Source organism: Canis lupus, chromosome 18, assembly GCF_048164855.1.
Source record: "Canis lupus baileyi chromosome 18, mCanLup2.hap1, whole genome shotgun sequence".
In the NCBI taxonomy this organism is placed as follows: Eukaryota; Metazoa; Chordata; class Mammalia; order Carnivora; family Canidae; genus Canis; species Canis lupus.
The window spans coordinates 49,269,147-49,281,834 of NC_132855.1; the positions used below are offsets into that span (position 1 = coordinate 49,269,147).

The 12,688-nt window shown below is 35.0% G+C and overlaps 1 long non-coding RNA gene across 1 annotated transcript; it reads right to left on the bottom strand.

Annotated features, from left to right (window-relative positions):
• Positions 1–1,333: 1,333 nt before the first annotated feature.
• Positions 1,334–12,669, bottom strand: LOC140609544 (uncharacterized). Its single transcript, XR_012011352.1, has 3 exons — positions 12,510–12,669; positions 1,788–1,960; positions 1,334–1,700 (listed from the first exon to the last, which is right to left on the bottom strand). It is a non-coding gene; the product is annotated as an uncharacterized lncRNA (long non-coding RNA).
• Positions 12,670–12,688: the final 19 nt, after the last annotated feature.

Below are 12,688 nucleotides of genomic sequence, written 5' to 3' on the forward strand. Positions count from 1 at the left end.
TACCCACTATGAGTCCTTCTTTCACAGACCTTGGCAATTTAAACATCGTAAAAGGCTTCAGGATAGTAGTCACGTTTGCCTAGGCTGACATTGTTCTAAATCCAGAAATTGATGTCATGCTAATAAAAATGTAGTTTGTGTCTTTTGCAACAAAAATCATCACTAAAAATATATTTAATAAACACTTAAGGGACCCAGAAGTGCCATTGAGAAGGGGTTCTACCAAAAATATTTGATATTTTGGTTCCCACATGTAAGTTTTTAAGCAGTGGTTTAGAGTCAGTTTGAATCTAATTTGAATCATGCTTTCATTATTCAACTGGATGTGCAACTCTAGCTAAGTTATTTATATTTCCCATTTTCTCATCTGAAATTTGGTAATACAGTTCTCAGCTCAGTGGATTCTCAAAAGTAAATGGAATAGCACATCCCATGCATACTTTGGCTCTTATACATGTTGCTAATCTTCAACTATCTTCCCTTAATCATCAAAGTAACAGAAACACTTAGAATAAAACAAAGTCTTGGCCAATTTCCTCCTTCTTCTTCTTCTTCTTCTTTTTTTTTGAAGTTTTTTTTTATTTCTTCATGAGAGACCCAGAGAGAGACAGAGACCCAGGCAGAGGGAGAAGCAGGCTACATGCAGGGAGCCCAATGCGGAACTTGACCCCAGGACCCTGGAATTACAACCTGAGCCAAAGGCAGATGCTCAACCACTAAGCCAGCCAGGCGTCCCCAATTTCCTCTTTCTGATGTTATGTTTTCTTTTTTTTAAAGATTTTATTTATTTAGTCATGAGAGACACACAGAGAGAGAGAGAAAGAGAGGCAGGCTCCATGCAGGGATCCCGACGCGGGACTTGATTCTGGGACTCCAGGGTCACACCCTGGGCCAAAGGCAGGTGCTAAACTGTTGAGCCATCCAGGGATCCCCATTATGTTCTATTTATAAACCACTTATGCGTTGTTGAGAGGCATGTTCTACCCCTGGAGAAAATTTACTTAGAAGGTAAACCCTAGATACATATAATGCTATAATAGAAGGCATCTTTTCTCTTTTCTAGGAAACCTTTCAATCCAAGTGTGCTGTTTTTAGCTCTGGGTCCAGCTTGTCAGACTATTGGACATGGTTAAGGTCTAATTTCTAAATGTGAAATACAAGTGAAAACAAAAAACTTTTATAATACTATGAATGAGAGGTATCATTGCATAAACTTTTAAAAATTTTATTTTTTATATCAAAGATGATATAATCACATAGAAAACTTAGAAAATAGAAAAATAAGGAAAGTCACAAATAATCACTCTTGACATATTGGTCTATTGGTAACTTTTGGTGTATTTCTAGCCTTCTAAAGAGTTTTTTTTTTACATGATTATAATAAAAATTCATGCATAATTTTGTGTCCTGTGTTTTTCACTTAACCATGCTATAAGCAGACTTCGTACTATTTCATAATCTTCATAAATGTCATTTGAATGTCATCTTTAAAGCCACATAAGAATCTATCGACTGGATGGAGCAAAATTTCATCAACAATTTTCCATAAGTTTGTTTGTTTGTTTATTTATTTATTTATTTATTTATTTGAAAGAGGAGGCAAGGGGCAGAGGGAGAAGGAGAGGGTGAATCCCAAGCACATTCCCTGCTGACCAGGGAGCCTGATGTGGTTCTCCATCTCATGACTTCAAGACCATTACCTGAGCCAAAATCAAGAGTAGGAAGCTTAGGACTGAGCCACCCAGGTGCCCCCCATAAATTTTAATTTTTAAATGTCAAGCTTTTACCGTTTAGTCACTTCATCAGAGAATACTTTCCAGATCACCCTCCTAATTCATTCATTCACCTAATAATCAGTTTTTACATTCATCAATTTATTAAGCATTACTTCTTATCAGGCACTGTTGAAATGTATGCTTGAACAAAACAGAGGTTTGTCTTCCCAGAATTTACATTTTAGCTGGAAGAGACAGATATTAAATATACAAATAAGCAATTTATATCAAATATTAGCTCTTTTTATCTTTCGGCCTGTAGTATTTATTATCATCTGACATGGTGTATATTACATATTTGTTTATTTCTGTCTTCCCTTACTAGAATGTAAACTAGAAAAATGAGGACTTCATTATGTTCAGTATTTGCTAGAATACTACTTGCTATAGTGCCTAGCACATAGTATGTGTCCTAAGTATTTTGAATGAATGAGTCATTCAATGGTTCAGTAACTTGAATCAATGGCAGCTACATTATTTATGATAAGGGTTGTTTTTTTTTTAAATTCTACACATTAATAGTAAGATATTGCCAAACCATACTCAAATACTCAAGCATTAGTGTTCTATTCTAATCCTAGAACATTAGCTCTTGAAATCTGTAGTTTAACTCCTCTGTTGAAGAACTCAGGCCTAAAGAGAATGAATCACTTGGCAAAGTCAAAGAGCCAGTTTGTAAAAGAACCCAATCTGGTGGTGGGGGATGGGTGAAGCAGGTAATGAGCATTAAAGACTACATTTATCATGATGAGCACTAATTGTTGAATCACTATATTGTACCCCTGAAACTAATACAACACTGTATTTTAACTATAGTGGAATTAAAATAAAAAGCTTAAAAAAAAAATACTCCTCTCACTCCCCCCACCCACCTCCCCACCCCCCTGGCAAAAGGAAAAGTTTTCTTTCCTTTTTGGAAAGGAAAGAGTTTGGAGTTGCTGAATTTTCTTTCCACCCTAACTGGTTGTAATAGAATCCAAATATATTCTTTCAGCTTTTGACCATGAATGTAATGCATTTTTAAAATTTAATTTGGCCTACTATTTCTAATCATGTTCAATCAAACTCCAGATATTCCAGTCGTAGATTCTCTGTTTAATTTGGCTCACTTCTGCTGGAAAGGATATCTACTTCCTGAGCTGCTTAATGACCATAGCTTCTTTAGATTGTCCTAACTTCCCTTTATGGAAACAGCAAGGTACTTATCCTCTCTAATCTGCAATATTCTATTTTATAAAAGGGAGATAATAATGGTTTCTTTTGTCCTTTTATCCTGACTTAATGAAATCAAGTAGGTAAAATACTTAGCATAAAACCTGGCATATAAAAAACCCCTAACAAATGTTAACTATTATTATCAAGTACTTTCAATATGGGTCTTCATAAAAGCTGTGACAGGCAATATTATCTCTATTTTGAAGAAAAAGTTACGTATGATTCAGAGTATTGAAATGACTACTTAATATTGCAAAGAAGTATCCAGGCCTTGAGCCCTTTTTTGGGAAACTTGTTTTTCTTTTTAAGATATTTTATTTATTCATTTGAGAGAGACAGAGAGAGAGAGAGGGCACAAAAAGGGGGGAGCGCCAGAAGAGGGAGAAGCAGACTCCCCACTGAGCAGGGTGCCCAATGCAGATGCAGGGCTCAATCCCAGAACCCAGGACCCCAGGATCATGACCTGAGTGAAAGGCAGATGCTTAACCAACTGAGCCACCAGGTGCCCCTTTTTGGGGCATTTAAGAAACTTAAATTAGTTATCTTTTCATCAGATCTCAGCAGAATACAGGAGATTTATTTGTACCAAATTTCTTTATACTAATCTATAGATATATAATCTACAAATATACTGATTCTGGTATCAGGTATTCAGTGCTTTTTTTGACCCCATGTAAGAAAAATGGTTAAATTAATCTACTAGCAATGTACCCTTAGCTTGCATACTCTAAATATCATTTACATATAAAAGAAACCAAGTTCTCTTAAGTAAATGTCCGATTTTAGGTCTAAGAAGGAAATGTACGCAATAATCAGAAATATCTTGTTATACCATTAAGCAGGGATGCTATCAAACATCACTAGAATTGTATCAAAAATACTCACTAGTCAACTTAGAGTCTTCTGCTGCCAAATGTGGGAAAATTCAAGAGTCATTAAAGAAGTGCAATCCATGAAGTCAAAATGATATTAAAGAAAAACCTTCATTGATCACCTTTGAAGAATATTAAGGAACCAACTTATTACTTTGAAAACTGTTAAATACAAGGGAAAAACCAACCATTTATTATCCATATCGTATATGAACTCTATACACCTCAGGGTAACCAAATAGTGGAGTAAGGAAATATTCAAGGGAATAAATGAAGAAAGTATGAGACTATTGGAATATAACTATTTTGCAATTCCTAATGAATTAATGAATAAGGCACAGATCATCACGGCTGCTAACATCATGATAAAAGATGAAGCCAGACATTACATACCACCTAACCAAAGTATGTAACACTAGCTAAGGATAAATCCTTCTAGAAATCAGCAGAAATCTGATCAGGTATCTTCAAATTCACAGGAAACATTAGGAACAAAGGAAAATGCAGAACAAGATGACAGGGATATAATAATCAAAATTCAGCTTTTAAGGAGCTTTATAGGACAAATAATCAGTTTTATCAACAAATAAATTGCAAAAAAATAAATAAAGGAGAATGAACCCACCTGTATATCAACATAGGGCTTGTTAAGTGAATTATAGCAGATCTAGACAATGGGATAAGATTCAGCTCTAAAAGGGAATGAGGAAGTTCTCTGTATGCTGTCAAAGGATCTCTAAAATACAACTGTCTTGTTTGGGTTTCATTTTCACTTCTATCTAATCATATTGGAGGCAACTCATGACCTTATACATTAGAAATGTATTTCCAAAAAGAAAAAGAAAAAAAGAAATGTATTTCCATCATGTTTTAGATACACTTTCTGGGTATAGCTAAACTAATCTAAAATTTCTTAAGATCTAGTGGTTATGGGACTCTGAAAGGATCCAAATACAAAAGCCAAAATTGACCAACTAACCAACATAAGCCATTATTAAGTCATGTACCTCAAATATAAAGTAATATATAGGTTCTATTCAATATTTTTTAGAAATTTGCTTATTCTAAATCTTGGGCAGCAGCTCTATTATTAGAATTTAAAATGATAGAATAAAATTCAATAATGGGAAAAATAAATGTATCAAAGTGAATCTTAATATTGTGCTTTGTGTTTCTACTAGAGAACTAAATGTATAAACTTACTGCTTCCTCTGTCTTTAATGCTAATTTTAAGAACTTGGAAAATTTTTAATATTGCTGAACATTTGTTTATGAACTTGACACTTTGTTATTCTCTGCAGATCCAGGAACCATCAATTTTTCACTTCAATGAAATTCACTTCAAATCCCTTTTGTTATGGAAACTTAGAACAGAGTACATACTCCATTCTTTGTATTTGGAAAATAAAAATCTTAGGTCACCATTGAGACTGCTTATTGCATTCTGTTCTAATAAGATACTAAGAGAAGTAATTTTCTGCAATCAAATTTATTGCTACACCCAAAATAACACAATTCCTTTGTCGAGGAAAAAATAAACAATAAATATTATTTTTCTACCATATTGTCTATTGTACTGTTTATACATCTAAGTGTACAAGGATGCTATACTCTTTCACCTAGGAGCACTTATTGATTTTAAATTAATTTGTTTGTATTTTTAGAATCTATATTTCCCTCTGGGCATATGAAATCTGTCCTTACTCTCTTTAAAAAATATTAATTTATTTTGCCCTTTGGAGGTAGACAGTGCAAGATTCTCTTCCACAAAGAACACAGGGACTAAATATTGTCAAACTCACTACCTGATCATCTCAAGATGGTGCATGACATTCTAGCTATTGCCTCTGAATTCCAGGCAGCACAATGGAAGAAAGTCCAAATAAAGCAAACACAATAAATCTCTGTTAGTTTATATTCCCAGAAACTGTCTGGGGAAATAATGCATTAGTTTATATCCTTTGGTAGAATTTGATCACTCAACTCCATTTAGCTGCAAGGAAGACTGGCAAATGTGGTCTTTATTATTCCTGACAGCCATTTGGCTAGACCATTAAAAAATGGAACAGGAGATTGGGAAATAATGAATAATCTATGCAACTACTACATCCTGCACAGTGGACACTTTTTTCATTTAATTTTTTCCTTTTGCTACTCACTAAAATTTCCTGAAAAGTAGGGACATCTTATTCACCATTGTATCTCTAGACCAAACTCAGACCAGGCACACAGGAAGTACCTGAAAAATGTTTGTTAAAACAATAAATAATAACTTGCTAGCCAGAGACGCATATTAAAATCATTTGGGGAGCCAACCCAAAACAAGCATTCTTGGGCCTTCTAGCTACTGTGGTGTCAAAAGTCTTGAACTTACATGCATATTCTGAAAAAGGTCCCCAATCAACTCTCATGTGTATTCCCAGTGAGAAAAACATTAAGCTAAATAATAAGAGAAGAAAAAGTAATGTAATCTTTTAAAAAACATTAATTGGAGTTCTGCTTCACAACCTAAGTGGTACTGACCGCAAACAGATTGTTCTTAAGAATTGTGAAAGCCATAATGTGGGAATGCTTTCCTCTCTCTACTTCTCCCTTCTTTCTTCTTTTCTTTCTCCTTTCCTTCCTTCCTTCCTTCCATCCTTCCTTCCTTCCTTCCTTCCTTCCTTCCTTCCTGTTAAATTGCATTTCTGTCCAGTATTTTACTTCTTTTCATTTTAATTTCCCAAATTAAACATGATTACTATTTTTATTATATATAGACACTTTAGCTTTACTTACACATTTACCTTTGATTCCCTCATTTTACATTTTTATATATCAAATTTCTGTCTAGGATCACTTTCCTTTTTACTGAGGGTCATCTTTTATAGTTCCATTAGTGAAAGTCTACTGGGGGAGAACTCTCTATGTTTTTAATTTGATAATTTCTTAATTTTACCCTTAATTTAGAAAGTTAGTCTCAGTGGGTATAAATGTATAGATTGATGGTTATTTTCCCTTAGCATTTTGTAGATCCTTATCATAGTTTCCTAGGTTTTTGGTGATAAAACTGCTTTCTTTCTTTCTTTCTTTTTTTTTTTTTTTTGATAAAACTGCTTTCTATCTAATTGCCTTCCTTTGTAAGTAATCTGGCCCATTTTACAAGTCTAATTTTGGAGTTTTGTAGTTTTGGTTTAGGGTCTAAATGTTTTTTTTTTCTGCTTATCCTGCTTATCATTTGATAGTCTTTTGCTTAATCATTTTTATTATTCCATATTGCTACTTTTTAGCCTTTTATACATAGATATTTAATATTTTATATTTGATATTTATAATTCTTGAACATTAGGAGATTGTATATTTAATGTTTCTTATTCTTGCTAACCTTAATAATAATACCATATTTGTTTGTGTGTTTAGCAATTTTTCATAATGAATTCATATTTTCTTGATTTTAATCTGTGAGAATTCTAAGTGTCAAAAATTTGGGCTGCTTTCTTATACAGAGGATTTTTAAAAAATTGTACAACTTAATTGAGATATAATTCACATATTATATAATTCATCAAAGTATTCATTTCAGTGGTTTTTACTATATTCACAGAGTTGTGCATTCATTACCCCATTAAATTTTAGAATATTTTTATCACTCCCCCCAAAACTACAAACCCTTTAGCAGTCACTCTTCATTATTCCCCAATTCCCCCATCTAATCCTAGGGAATCACTCATCTACATACATGACATGCCTGAAAGTGACAGGTGGAAGAAGTCAGCCCCAGAGTTAATGCTCTGTTCTAGAAAAGTCTTCACCATTAAACGAGTCATAAGAGTTTTTCAAATGCTCTCAGCTTGATTCTTATAAGATAAAATTTTACTTCACAAGAGGATTAAGAATGACATTTCCTCCTGTTTGTATTCTCTCATTTTCTCATATAAAGAAATAAATAAAATCTTTAAGAAAAAAAATAACATTTCCTTTGTGGAGCCTATATCCTCCAAGAAAAAATAGTCTGAGATGCTGATGAGAGTCAATATCAGGGGCTATTTTCCAGTTGCTCCAGAAATACAGCAAAGATGTTCTTTATTAGCAATAGTACAAGGTTAAATCTTGTATTCCTTAGCCAAGACCAAGCATCCCCTTTTCAATCTATCACCTCTTTTCATAGACTTCCAAAGTTTAACCTATAGTTATTTACTTGGCTTTCAACTTATTCAAAACTGACTTTCTCCAAAACTTTGTCACCATCGAGGTTGATTGTCAAAATCCAGGAAGAGGTAAGGGAGAGGAGAAAACAAATTGTACATGAGTAATCACTAGTGACTAGGTCAGGGTGAACTAAATTGTCCTGACTGTGTAGATTGTTTCTGTTGCCTAGTTTAATAATTAATCACAAGTAAATAATAAGATTTCCACACTGAAATCAAATGTTGCTTTTGAACTTCCCTATTCTTTCTGTTCATTGGTCCTTGAACCATATATTATTAACAGACACTGGCACCGCTCACACAGGTCCCCCTAGGTCCCTTATATAATCTGTTGTGTATCTTGTTCCCAGAGTTAGTGTGCCATTCACTGTGGTTTTGCTTCCCGCAGCCCTTACCTGGATCCCTTGAGTGAGCAAGCTTATGCTGCCCTCCTCAGGACCTTATTGAAATTGCATCATTTCTTGGCTACATCTCCTTCTGCTTCTTTTATTCTCCTTAAGCGTTTTTTTCCTGAGAAAACTTCCTTAATAAATCACTACACATGAAACTTTATCTTAAGTTAGCTGCTAGGGAACCTCACCCAAAATTCTTTTGTTCTCCAAATATTTAGAGACAAGCATAAAGAAGGAAGCTTACCTTTTATGTGGATATAATATCACAGCAAGTTAAAACACTAATTGGAGAACACATTAGAACATGTGACAAAGTGCTAGTTGTTCTATATAAAGAACTCTTAAACAGATCAATTCAAAACAATGCAAACCGGGACGCCTGGGTGGCTCAGCGGTTGAGCGCCTGCCTTCCCCCCGGGGGTGTTATCCTGGAGTTATGTGATCGAGTCCCACATCGTGCTCCCTGTATGGAGCCTGCTTCTCTCTCGGCCTATGTCTTTGCCTCTCCTTCTCTGCGTCTCTCATGAATAAATAAATAATCTTAAAAAAAAAAAAGATGTAAATCTCACATGGGAAAAGGACATAGAAAATCACAGCAAAGAAACTATGAAATGGCCCAATTTCTTAAATAAAAGAAATTGTGATTAAAATGACAATGAGATGCCATTTTTACATCACCTAGGTTGGCAAAGTCTTTATAAAGTATAACAATACAATGTTAGTTTGGATATGGGGAAATCAGGCTTCTCAATTCTTGGAGAGAGTGTTAACTGATATAATCTCTTTAAGAGTCAACATGGCATATTTCACTTAAACGTGGACAAGGCTTACCTTTTCAACCCCCATTGCTATCTTTCTCATTCTTCTTTCAGGTTTTATAATAGCATTTGCTATAGTCTCAATATTTGTGTCCTCTCAAAATTCATAAGTTGAAATCCCAAGGTAGTGGTATTAGGAAGTGGAGTCCTTGGGAGGTGCTTAGGGCATGAGGGTGGAGTCTTCATGGATGGGATTACTGCCCTTATGAAAAAGCCCACACAGAGCTTATTAGCCTTCTTCCACTATGTAAGGATACAAAGAGAAGTCTGCAACCCGGAAGAGAGCCAACACCTAACTATACTGGCACCTCGACCTTAGACTTCCTAGCCTTGACAACCGTAAGAAATAAATTTCTGTTGTATATAAGTGACTTAGTCTGTGCTATTTTGTTATAGCAATCCAAATGGATTAAAACAGCATTTATCATTCTGAAATCATTTGCTTGTTTACTTGCTTATTGTCTCCTCACACTAAAGCTCTACAAGAGCAGAGACTGGCCTAAGTGGTGTCCTCCATGCCTGTGCTTAACTTGTAATAAATGCTCCATTTAAGATAGTTGAATCAGGGTGCCTGACTGGCTCAGTTGGTGGAGTGTGTGACTCTTAATCTCAGGGTTGAAAGTTCAAACTCCACAATGGATGTGGAGATTAAAAATAAAATCTTTTAAAAAATAAAATAATTACTTAATTTATTAAGTATTACTTAATTTATTGATTCAACTAAGTAATCAGCACCTATGGTATAGCTGGAGATGCCCCAGTGAATCTAGAACATCTCAATATTCTTCTGTAGTATCTAAAATTCTCACTTAGGCAAATAATTAAGACACTAGGGAGCTTATTAAACTAAAAAAATCTAAATAGAAGTAAATTGACTAAGGAATCGGAGCAATAGAGAAGTTGTAACTGAGGTTGTGAGCCAGGTAAGATCAGAATCATGAGGTAATCTTAATTAATTGCAAGCAAGTAGATGGCAGACCTTGGCAGTAGTGTCAGAAGCTTTACTTGGGTTGCAGAGCTTATAGCCAAGAGATGTTTTAAGATAAAGTACAAAGGAGAAACCAGAATTAAAACCAAAGCAGGCAGAGTACTACAGTGTTCACACTGTAGCAGAGAGGTGTTCTAAGCAGAGAGGTGAAAACCAGGGCACAGGAGAATATCCTTCAGGCATCAGAACAAAGCAAGCGATGAAAAGCTGTGGGGTACAGCCAGAGCCTATGGAGGGCAGCCCATGAGTGCAGGCATAGAAGAGTTAAGGGGAATATATGACATTATTTCTAGATGAAGAGAGAGGCATTAGAGGTGCCAGCAAATTTAGGCAGATTATGACAAAAATAATGGAGACCCTCCTTTTTGCCACAGGTAGGAATATGGAAAGGGGCTGGGCTGAGGTGTGGAACAATTCTGTCACTTCGTACACTATCTTATATTTGACTACAGACACCAGTGCTGCAAGACTGAACCTCCAGCCATGACTCTTTGGGCTGTTTCTGGAGTTCTCTCCCTGAAAATTTAAAATTTGAGTCTAAATCTTTGAAGATAGTCAGAAACTTTTCGCATGTCACCCTTTTTTAATGAAACAAATCTCATGAACTGAAGAAGGCACCTGGGCCACACAGGAACTGGTTTATTTTCCTCATCTGAACTGCTGACGTAAGGCCCTCCAGGACTTTGGCAATGTAGAATATTGGTTCTGAAATCTGAATCTAAGGGATTCAACTGAAACTTGCCTGTCTGAAGTAAAAAATAAAGTTGAGTAGCATGTATAAAACAGACAAAACTTGTGCCTACCTCTGAGGGTTATTATTGGGAATAAATGTGTTAATATGTGTACAGTGTCTAGAGAGAGAAGGGAAGAAGGGAAAGGGAGGGAAGGAAAGGAAGAAAATTAAAATGTTAGTGACTATTCAACTCTCTTCTTAGATTTGGGACTGAAGCTAGACTCAAGCCAGTGCCGTTTGTCCTCTGTTATCTAGTGTGCTTTATATGACAAAGATGTAGGCTCAGTGCTGATGGGCACAGACTTCACCCTCTCTACATTGTACTTTTCTGAGAAAGTTATATGACAAGGCTGTATTTTATCACTGTTGGCAAAGTTAGAAGGTAATATACATTAACCAGGAAATAAAAGACCCCCATAAATAGTTCAAATATACTTCTAATTTAGATTAAGTATTAGTCTTTTAGTTTAAAGGATTTCTTATTCTAACTTCTCAGGTCCCATAATGTGGAAAGTTAGTAACTATGAACACAGCATTTCCACTTACCTGTTCAAAACTGAGTAAATGAAGTCAAAACATAAAACATAATTTGCTACCTTCATACAATGTATCATTCAGAGTGAATGAACAAAAAACAATAGTTGTGCAAAAAAATTAATAGAAAGGGTAAAGTTGTCTAAACCCAAAGCAGACAAGTGGTTTAGGAGTAAGAGCACTGCAAATGGGGCCTAACTGCACACCTTTTTTTTTTTTTTTTTTGAAGATTTTATTTATTTATTCATGAAAAACACAGAGAGAGAGAGAGGCAGAGACATAGGCAAAGGGAGAAGCAGACTCCTTGCAGGGAGCCTGATGTGGGACTTTATCCCAGGACCCTGGGATCACGACCTGAGCCAAAGGCAGATGCTCAACCATTGAGCCACCTACATACCCCTAACTGCACACCTTTTCATGTCTATAATAATAGTGACTTGTCCAGTAGAGGACGTTGTAAAGAGCAAGATCTTCAGAATTAGCTAGAACTCTGTTGGTGGGCAAGTTATCTAATTTTTGCTAATGCTTACTTCCTCATTTAGAAAATGAGGATGATAATTCTTACCCCAGAGTGTTACGGAGATGTTCAAATACGATAATTAATTGTTAACTAAAAATCATTAGATGGCTTCATAATTACTTGTTGATTGTCTGATTTTAAAGATTGCTTGAAAGAAATTGCTTTTCTGTAAACAGTCTCTTAATGACATTTTGCTGAAAGGCTTGCTGTATTCATGTTAACATTTAATATATAACAAATATTGCACATTTGTGTAAAGCAGTTTAGGTGACCAATAAATATTACTTATATCTTGGATTTTTAAAACTGTAGCTATTGCTTGTTAAGAATTAAAAGCAAATAAGCGATACACAATTGAATAAAAACAATATTTTTTCTTAAAATTATAAACATTCATTAAGTAACTAAAGTACTAATTAGATTCAACCTCGAGAGACTCACTGCCCTATAATTATGTTGACAAGTGAACACGTGCCTTGGAAGTTTCTTCTTAAATCTTTGAAGTTATCTTGTTATCTACTGTTTTGTGCTTGTTTGTTTTGGTAGCAAAATACTAGGTTTTATAAAGATCTTATCCCCATCCACTAAACTCATACTTGGTCCATCCCCCACCTTCATAGTTGGTCCAAACTCTTCAAAAGTTCTAAAGCAGAA